At 38.4% G+C, this 10963-nt stretch overlaps 1 long non-coding RNA gene across 2 annotated transcripts in view; it reads right to left on the bottom strand.

Moving 5' to 3' along the window:
• The window catches only part of LOC127522891 (uncharacterized), a 52943-nt gene that overhangs the window by 35404 nt on the left and 6576 nt on the right, over positions 1-10963 (bottom strand). The window contains exon 1 of one of the 2 annotated variants that reach the window (XR_007932744.1): positions 114-231. The exons of the other annotated variant lie outside the window; for it this stretch is intronic. This is a non-coding gene — a long non-coding RNA (uncharacterized LOC127522891). Of the gene's footprint in view, positions 1-113; positions 232-10963 lie in introns of those variants that run through there. 2 annotated transcript variants of the gene reach the window in all.

Genomic DNA, 10963 nt, shown 5'->3' with positions numbered 1-10963 from the left:
CCAGATGTGCACATACAACAATGAAGACAGTTTGTACTTGCGTTCTTCAGTATCCAACCAGAGTCTGTTATTAACATTTTTCTTTGTTTAGGGATCGGAGAGGACGTGCATACCTTTAGCTCCGGGCCGCAGTCCAGTGCATGCCTCTGAGAAATCGTCTGGAATTATATAGAGCAGGATGTGGATACAATGACCCGCGAGCCGCTGACGTTGGGCCTTTCTCTGTTTTTCATGCACACTTACTACTGGGTCTTTCTATCAGCCAATGCAAATATTCACTAGAACTAGGGGGAAAAAAGTTGGTAAGACATTGTATTAGAGATTTTTTTTTCAAATTCCTCTCTTTCCCATCATCACGAAACTCTCTAAACTAAACCTCCTGTGTCTGGATGTGGAAAAAGACACTCCAGCGCTCTTGAATAATCAAGCTGTCAGGATACTGTGTGGAGAGCAGGAGAAATGGGAAAGAATGAAATAATATTTCAGATTGGCACACTAATGAGACCCCTGGTGATAGAGAGAGACAGATAGAGAGGTCTATTATTCACAGTGAAGAGATTTTGTAACAGGAGCTGAGAGTGAACTATGAGTTTATCCTCTTTCTCTCTTTGAGCACCTCATCTTCTGCTCTGAAAACTCTTTCTCCTCTTCCATCCAACTAACACGTTTATCTCAGTCCCTGTTCCAATTTATAGTGAGCAGCTTCACTGTCTACTGTTTATAGAGTAAGTTAACTACTAAGACAGCATCTGAATTGAATAGATAGACAGACAGATAGACAGATAGATAGATAGAGAGAGACTATACAGTATATTATGGATGGTTATGTTGTTCTGGTGTTTTCAGTTATGTCGGGGCCTGTCTGGAGTTCTGGTTCTTATCTAGTGTCTGACTAAAGAGTCAGTGTGAAACTCTTGAAGTGTGCCAAACTCAAGAACCCTTGCCAGCGCCTGTCATGCCCTCCTGCCCGCTTTTGTTCCGGTACAAAAACAACGGAGAGCTTTTTATCATCACCTCACTTTATCAGCTGATCCGAATCCTCCTCGCCCTAAACAATGTCTGTCTCGCACACAAAAGACTCGCCTGTCTGCCTCTTTTCTCTCTCTGAAATCTGTTTTGGTCCTCTGTGTTGTTTTCGCTCTCTTCTCTTCGCTCCCTCCCTCCACCAGCGCTCCAGTTTTTCGGCGGATTTGACGGCGTTCCAGCGTCTGAGAGAGATCATTCACATGAGCGCCTCGTTTCTCATGTCACGAGGACAAAAAAGCAAAACTCATTTCCATTTCACAGACTCGATTCACAGCGTTAGCAGTGCGGGAGTGAAAAAGAGAGACTGTACTTTGTGATGATTTCATCCGTCATGTGAACTGCAGCCCACAGAGATTCCTGCAGGCCTCTTTTTGACATCAGGACTAAAAATAGAGTGGTTTGGTGGCAGGCGAGAGGGCATTCATCATGCAAAGGAGGAAGAAGAAGAAGAAAATGTGCCTGGTAGCATATAATCTGCACTTAGGGCAGGGTAGAAATGTGTCTATAGAACGCCAAATCGAGAATGCCAAATTATTAACTGCAGCTTGCATTTTTTAATTATTTCAGCATAAATTAGTAGATTGGATTTAAATAAGTAATGCAACAGTCTGGGTCCGGAAGTAAAAAGGTTGTTAATCGATGGTATTTGCATCTGTTGAAGCCGTCAGCCCGCATTATTTCAGCTTAGTTTTAAAATAATTGTTTAACATCGGAATTTATGGTAAAAGACTACATTACCCATGATGCACATAGAACATTCCACCAATCAGAGAGTTGCGACAAGCAAATCATGCCAAAAGCTCTTTAGCTTTGCCCACTCCCATCAAGCACTGCGAATAAGTCATGCTAGCAACATACTAAAACATGTTAGCAATGTGCTAAATCATGTTCAAAACATGCTAGCACCATGCTAAATCATGCTAGCAACATGTTAACAATGCTTTCAATGTGTTAATTCATGTTAGCAACATGGTAAGTCATGTTAGAAACATGCTAGCACCATGCTAAATCATGCTAGCAACATGTTAAAAATGCTATCAATGTGTTAATTCATGTTAGCAACATGCTAGCACCATGCTAAATCATGCTAGCAACATGTTAAAAATGCTATCATTGTGCTAATTTATGTTAGCAATGTGCTAAATCATGTTCAAAACATGCTAGCACCATGCTAAATCATGCTAGCAACATGTTAAAAATGCTATTAATGTGTTAATTCGTGTTAGCAACATGCTAGCACCATGCTAAATCATGCTAGCAACATGTTAAAAAAATGCTAGGAATTCATGGTGAAAGACAACATTACCCATGATGCTGTATGTGAAAATTCCACCAATCAGAGAGTCGCGACAGGCAAATCGTGCCAAAAGAGCTCATTAGCTTGGCACTGCGAATGACTCAATCGGACACGTTCATACAGCAGCAGAATATGATAGTTAGTATTTAGGGCTTTTCACACTGCCCTTAACCCCGGGTTATCGTCTTTCTAAACACCAATCGCGTATTCATATTTGTCTGCTTTGGAAAGTCACGGAAACACTGCTCATTATATATCACATTAAACTGTCAAATGCTGACAGAAAACGCAACAATTTGAGTGAAGAAGAGACCGTTTCATTCTTACCTTTATAGTCCGAAATGTCCATTCAGTATAAACTTGATAGTACAGTTGGCAATACGAGGATGCGCAGAACTATGCTAGAGCTAGCTAGCCTAATGACACTGACACCGCAAATATGCAAATAAAAATGTTCACCCAGGGTTTAGGAATGTACAATGTGAAACGTCAGCTTATGAATACCCAGGATTAATTGTTAACCCCGGCTAAATTATGAGCAGTGTAAAATGTGAAGCAAGATAACTCAGGATTCCTTTTACCCAGGGTTTAGAATGACCCAGGGTTAACTATTTCAAGTGTGAAAAGCCCTTTTGAGTGCTTAATGCAGAGTGACAACCACATTCTATAACCGATCTCACACCCGTACATTTTGTCTTTTGCATGCTTTCGGTAACAAGAAACAGATAAATGAGCTGTGTGTCATCAGACATAAACTGCATGAGAACAAACAGCGTCACGTCTCATATCAAAGTAACGAGACGAGTCGACCTTGAAAAGCACGGCAGCGCCTCATGCGTGTTAGCGTGAAGATCGGTCTGAATAATGAGCGAGCCGTGTTTCAGCTGTGTCCCATTAACCTTCCCATCCATATGAGATCAAAGATGGAGACGGGAGGGGCTGATGGAGCCGCATGGAGATCAGCTGTTGCGCGGTTGTTGCACCATCGCTTGAGCCAACATGAGAGAGTTTTCTCACAGATGTTCAAATATGTATGAAGACGATTTCACAGACCTGCCGGGCAAATCGAACGATGGGGCGCAAAGGGAGGATACAGATCACAGCCGAGTGAAAAAAGTCCACGAGAAAATCGATGGAGAAAGACTGTTTGCAGTTCTGAGGCAAAAGAGTGAAATAAATGAAGGCCTTTTGAGTGGAAAAGCACTGGAAGGTAATGAAATCACCCTTTTAAAGACATTTCTGACTGGAACATTGGTGAACACCGTCACTAGACTTGAAAACCTTGTGATCCGACCAAAATTGACTCTCTTTTCCTTTTTTTCCAGAGCAAAATCTCTTGTCCTTGTTCCCTGCCTGTTATGACCTGGTTTTCCTCGCAACCTTCAGTAATCTTTCTCTCAGATGTGTGTCTGCGAGAGAGAGAGAGAGAGAGAGAGAGAGAGAGAGAGAGAAGCGGGTAGAAGATAAAGGTATCATGAAAGCAACAGACATGAAGAGAAACTACAAAGAGCACAAAAAAAGACAAACTGAGACAGAGTTATTTGTTTCCGTTTTGGAAAGCAGCGCCTGTTGTTCTTTCTCTAGAAGATAATTATGTTGGCTTGAGAAATTCAACACACTGATCTACTATTTAAGCTGCTTCTTCTTCTGTGACCAAAATTCTAAAGTGAATGCGGCACAAACCACCAAACACCAGACTGTTCTGACTGAAACTCTTGCTGAGTTTAACCTACATCTATCCATCGTATCTATCTAGTCTAGCAACATGCATTAATTTATGTTAACATATTAAAACACTAAATCATGCTAGCAACATGCTAAATCATGCTAGCAACATGTTAAATCATGCTAGAGACATGTTAGTTGTGTGCTAAATAATGCCAACATGCTAAAACATGTTAGCAATACGTTAAATCATGCTAGCAACATGCTACATCATGTTAGCAACATGTTAGCACCATACTAATTCATGCTAGCAACATGTTAGCAACATGCTAATTCATGCTAGCAACATACTAAATCATGCTAGAAACATGTTAATCGTGTTAAATAATGCCAACATGCTAAAACAACATGTTAGCAATACGTTAAATCATGCTAGCAGCATGCTAAATCATGTTAGCAACATGTTAGCACCATACTAATTCATGCTAGCAACATGTTAGCAACATGCTAATTCATGCTAGCAACATGCTAAATCATGCTAGAGACATGTTAGTTGTGTTAATGCCAACATGCTAAAACATGTTAGCAATACGTTAAATCATGCTAGCGACATGTTAGCAACATACTAAATCATGCTAGCAACATGTTAACAACATGCTAATTCATGCTAGCAACATGCTAAATCATGCTAGAGACGTTAGTTGTGTGCTAAATAATGCCAACATGCTAAAACATGTTAGCAATACGTTAAATCATGCTAGCAGCATGCTAAATCATGTTAGCAACATGTTAGCACCATACTAATTCATGCTAGCAACATGTTAGCAACATGCTAATTCATGCTAGAAACACGTTAATTGTGTTAAATAATGCCAACATGCTAAAACATGTTAGCAATACGTTAAATCATGCTAGCAACATACTAAATCATGCTAGCAACATGTTACCAACATGTTAATTCATGCTAGCAACATGCTAAATCATGCTAGAGACATGTTAGTTGTGTGCTAAATAATGCCAACATGCTAAAACATGTTAGCAATACGTTAAATCAATTCGAAGGCTCCTTCAAATGCGGCCTTGAAACGCGTCCTTCGTTTTCCGGGCAATGAAGGATACAACAGACAGATCCTTCGCAGCCCAACCTACCCCAGAATTCATTGCACGCCAGTGACGACAAGATTTTTTTGAGAGAAATTCCCAGATTACACTTTTAAATGTAAGTATTGGGTTTCAACTTACTCAGACATATAATGATACAAATGTAAAAAAAAAAAAAAAACACTTTAAAGTGGTTCAAATGTTGACTTATGTCTTACTAAGATGTGATTTGACACAGTTTATACTCTTTATTATGTACAGAGATGGACTGTGGTGAACATATTTAGACAGGTTGTGAATCCTGTTTTGTTTTCATACAGTTGAATGTAACTTTCAATAAAGTCCAGTGCAAACGTAACTGCCGCTCGTCAACGGCAGCTGTCACAGTTGCTAGGCAACAAGAACAATCCTCTGTACGCTAGACCGTCCCATTTAACAACGACCTTCGCGGCCTTCAAGGGTTGCAGCCTCTGAATTGGGACACAGCTAATGTGTTCAAATGTGCTAAAACATGTTGCCATTTTATTGACTTTGAGTAAAATCTTAAAGCTTTTCAAAGTTATTTCACACTTTCAGACAAGCATTCATAACACAGTCTCTGCGCTAACACTGACACGTGTCGAGTGTTTCTTACTCTGACACACACACACACACACACACACAGTGTTCCTGTTCACATGCCTGAAGGCGTCTCTGTTCACCGGTGGTCAGCGTTCAGCGCCGCTGCTCTCCAGATGTGATGGCTGTGCTTGTGTTTATTTTCTTACCCACAGATCTGCAGGGTCAAAGGTCAAGTGACTGCGAGATAAGCCCTGCCCAATGAATGGAGAGGGGCGGGGCAGACATGCCTCACTGGTTAATAACTACCATGTGCTTTATCTTCCTGGTTAATTCATAACATTTTGATATTGGTGAAGATATATTTGGATCTCATGGAAACATGTCAAGGTCTATTTCAGCCCACACAGGAAAAATAATTTCTTGTTTCTTTCAGTATATTAATATATTTGTATTGTTTTTGTGTTTTTAAATAAAATACAAAAAATTATTTATTTTTTTATCTTATTTATGTATTTATTATATCTTGTTTTTTTTCCTGTTTATATAGTGTTATACTTATTTATATTTTATGGAAAATATAATTTCTTTTTTTTTTTTTTAAATATATTAATATAATTGTATTGTTTTATTATATATATATATATATATATATATATATATATATATATATATATAGAAAAAAATAAGATATTTATGTCTTTATTTTTGTATTTTTATGTTTTATAAAAAAATGCAATGTTATAATATTGTTTTTTTCTGTTTGTTAAAAATATATTTACATGTAAATTTTATGAAAAATATAATTTCTTGATTTTCCTTGTTTTCTATATTTTAATATATTATAAAAAACTGTTCCTTGTTTTTTAAATATATATATATATGTATGTGTGTGTGTGTGTGTGTGTGTGTGTTTTAAAAGAAATGTAATTGAGTCAAATGAAAATATTTTAGGATGATTAACATTGCATTTTAACATTATTTGACATATTCTCATTACTATAAAGCATTCAGATGGTTGAGTAATTCTCATTATTCTCAATGGTGTTTTTTACTCAATTCTCGTTCCCTCAGTTTCAGCCTGGAAATCCCAAAACTATTGTGCTTGAAACAATTACCGTGAAGTACAAAAACAGCTGAGCGATTTGGCCGCCGGTTCACTTAGCAACTGTTGCAGACAAAACTAAGAAAAAACAAAAACAAAGCAATGAAACGCACACAGACGGAGGCGATTGACCAATAGCAGTTTAAGCGAGATGGACCTTGCCAAGGCCGAACATTACCAGCGCTTCACCACACCCTCCTGAACGGCCGCAGGCCAGCCAAAGTGCAAAGCTCTGTGTTGTGCAACTCTTGTCAAACAGAGCCTGCGGAAAGGCCTGCTACACATTAACAAATGAGGTCAGACCAAACTGTTACTCCCTCTTTTCTTTCGGCTCCTTCATCTTTCATGTCTTCGGCTCATGCTGGGCGGATATTTCACTGCGAAGCTTTCGTTTAACACATCTGAGACAGAGGACAACCCAGCCGAACTCCTGCAGGACGGCCTCTGCCATCTGCACCAAACACGGCACACACCATGGCTGGGAGGATGTGAGAGATCCACTTTAAAGGGCCAATCTCTGAGATCTGGCTTCCTGTAATGGGACACCACGTTCAAAGTTGCCACACAGCTCGGGAGAATGAGGCTGGAGTTGAGAATGGTCTGGAATAATATTTCACTCCCCCTCCCAAAACTGGCCTCTCAGAGGAAAACTGTCAGAAAGACGCCAGACCGAAATCACATGGGAAAGATTTCACACGATCTCTCTGAACTTGCCGTAAAAAAGTTTTGGTTTGTAAAAGACAAGTCGGCCACATGTACAGACGAAACTACATAAAGCATATCTTATGAGCCAAAGTCTTTGATTAATTATGCTACTAGAGTTATTGGAGGCCCGTTTCATGTTTCAGCTCAGTCTGGCCGTTTGATTGGGTATTCTCAATTCAAGCCTAAAATATTACTCTCGGTAACCCACATAACGTTCATTAGTTCGATTCAGAGTAGCTTTCACGATAACGAGATTGTCCAGCTATTTTACGAAAACGCATTGAATAGATTTGTGAGGCATATATATGTTAAACTAAATAAATACTTCACTATTTTTGTTTTGAAAATGTACAGATGCACCATCCTAACCTGAAGCTCAAGTATCTCGTGGTTTTTGGCTACGAAAACTCAATTTCAAGCATTCTGCGACTTTGCAAAAGGTGTGAAAACATTTCATAATGATCATTAGTTCAATTAATGTGTAGCCATTTTCAGACTAGCTTTCACGAAAACAACAAAGTCAAGTGATTCACTAAATCATTAAAACTTGCGTTGATTTATGTATAGGGTGACCAGATTTGTCATGGTGGAATATGGGACGAGATAGACGGGATGTACAACCCCCACCCCGAATCGCGATATACTGTATATCATATAGTCATTTTATTTTTGTTATTTAAAAAAAATAAGCAAATTACAAACAATATGATGAATATGATAGAGATACAAATAAAATAAACTACATCTTAAAAGTACAGTAGGTTTATTTAACATGTATACATTATTTAACATCTTTTGTTGACTGATTAACATTAATGACACAGACTGGTATTTTGGGCTACTGTCACTTTAAGACCGAACGCTTGGATCTAATTACTGACACACATCAAAGTCCCTTTCAAGGATCTATATCTATATTCTTTGCACATATTCGATTTTCAACGAGCTGTTTACATTCACTTAAGCCATAACCGACTGTATTTACATGAGATAATTCACATGATGGGCAGCCATTTTGACAACTGTGTCTGACCATTCAGGCGCGAAGAGAAATGAACTCGGGATCGCGCGCTTTCTGAGAGCACTAGCTGGTGTGGGTGTCATTCACCGCGATAACACACTGAGCTATTTTTTTTTTCACAATTTACTGTACAATACCTTGATAAACTCTTTTTGAGGATCCTCGTTAAACACACTGGCTTCTTTGACATCTTCGCGCGTCTGACTCGATCTCCTCAGTCCGCGCTCTTTAATATCCCGCCTTCACTAACTGCAAGTTAACATAACGAATTGTGATTGGATGGTAATTTTGTTCTTCAAAATATACTATGACGAGATTGGCTACCTTTGTTTAGACTATTCTCGCGTGACAGAAGATAGCCTACTGGCTTTTATATGATCACCTATCAATAAAGATAATTTAAGAAAGACGAAATACGGGAAAAAACGATTTTTTCATAATAAGACGGGACACTAAAAATAGAGCTGGTCACCCTTATGTAGCTTTCTAAACTAAATAACAATATATAAACGAAATAAAAACTAAAAACTAAAGTGGCGCACGATTTACTAATTCGTTCCCTCGATTTAGCCTACTATTTTTTTCCTGCATGTCATGTGCAGGGCTCCTTAGAAAATGACAAAAACATAATTATAAAACAAAATAAAATAAAAACAAAATAAAATTACTAAAACTAACTAAATTTAATGAAAACTACAGAGCCCCTAAAGGGACATGGTGACGGAAAAAATATGAGATGGGAGGAAAAATTATTTGATAGTGCTTTTGTGTTCGCTCATAAAAAAAACACAAAGATTTTGCGAACGAACGCAAAGTTTCTCGGGGAATGCAAACAATATGCGAAAGCACTGAAATACATTGTTTCCTCCCATCTCATATTTTCCCATCACATGTCCCTTTAGGGGCTCCGTAGAAAACAGAGAATATAAAAATAAAAACTGTAATAGTATCTCAATGATACTAAAACAACCCAGCAGTATATCGACCGCAGTGATTTAATGACTTGATGAATTTTTGTTTGTCATATGTCTTTCCCCCGTTCATCCACAGATCCAAGTGTTGCTTCCAGACTGATGTTTGCTCTCCCGGCAGGTAACTAGGCAACAAACGCGCCCTTTCATGACACGTCCCAGGCTCAGAGCGTGTGTGAACGCTATATTTGGTGCGACATTAAAAGCTTTCCTCCAGATAAAGGCCTGCAGTCACCGGGACACGAGTTCCTTTCTTGGTGTTGCAGTGCGTGTGATTGATGGCCGTGAAGCTTCGCCTGTATTCTGTCTAATTATAGTGAGAGCAACTGCTGGAAATATCTGCCCCGCTCGCTCCCCCTGCGCCGTCCGCATTCTCCGCTTTCTGTTTTTTTCTGGCTGGGACATTCAGCGCAGGGGCCCAGGAATGTGATCCGGGGTGTTTGGCTTTTCTTCTGCATGTGTGTGTGTTCGTGTGATACACCAGGAACCCTGAGGCCAAATGGCCAAAACTGCTGACGTGGCAAACAAACCACTTCACTGTGCAGACATTCTCCACTGCGGCCTTCATGCCTGAAGCATTTATCGATTTGAGGAACTGAGTTCTTCAGTAAAGAGTTTTAAGCCATGAACTAAACCAACAATATTTGATGCAAAACATGCTGAAAATAAACAAAGGTATTTTAATTTAATGTCTTTAATGAAGGGATGAACTGTTCATTCCATGAATCACAGCCAATGACGCAACGGAATCAGAAATGATCGTGCAACCCAACAGGAATGTTGGGTCAAGGTTCTCTCAATGTTATGAACAAACGTTCTTCCAGTAACATTAATAGAACATTCGTTCAAAGTTTAATAATGTTGTCGAACAAAAACATCTTTCATAGAACGCTTTTATTCTGAAACATTTATTTGGACGTTCATCTAACTTTTTTTAAATGTAATGTTATGTTTCGATAGTGTTTGTAAAATGATAAAATGGAACATTCCCTTGATGTTTTTGCTAACATTCGTATAAACAAGAAAAAAACGTTCTAAAACATTTTAAAAACTTTTAGACGTTTAGAATGTTCTGATGTTTCCATAACTCAATGGGAACATTATCAAATGTTCTTAGAACTTATTTTTGACCAAAAAAATCAATAGTTTCAAGTACCTCAAGTAACCTCAGAACTAATAACAGGTCTTTCTTAAAAGTTTTATGTTATGCTCTTAAAAATAAAGGTTCTTTATTAGCAATTAATGAAGAACCTTAAACGTCCATGAACTTTTCAGTTTCATGATGCCATAGAAGAACCATTTTTGGTTCTCCAAAGAACCATGTGAAGAACCTTTTAATAATCAAAAGATCCTTTTGTGCAATGGAAAGACTTGGAAGCCCTATTTTTAAGAGTGTGGAACCGTTACAATTGCATAAAAGTGGAAAAAGGTTCTTCAGATTATTAAAAAGTTCTTCACACCAAAGAAAAAAATGGTGATTTTAAGAACAGTTCCATGAAAGATTCTTTGGGAAA

This window comes from Ctenopharyngodon idella, chromosome 11, assembly GCF_019924925.1.
Source record: "Ctenopharyngodon idella isolate HZGC_01 chromosome 11, HZGC01, whole genome shotgun sequence".
Taxonomy (NCBI): Eukaryota; Metazoa; Chordata; class Actinopteri; order Cypriniformes; family Xenocyprididae; genus Ctenopharyngodon; species Ctenopharyngodon idella.
This window is presented reverse-complemented; position numbering and strand designations above follow the sequence as displayed.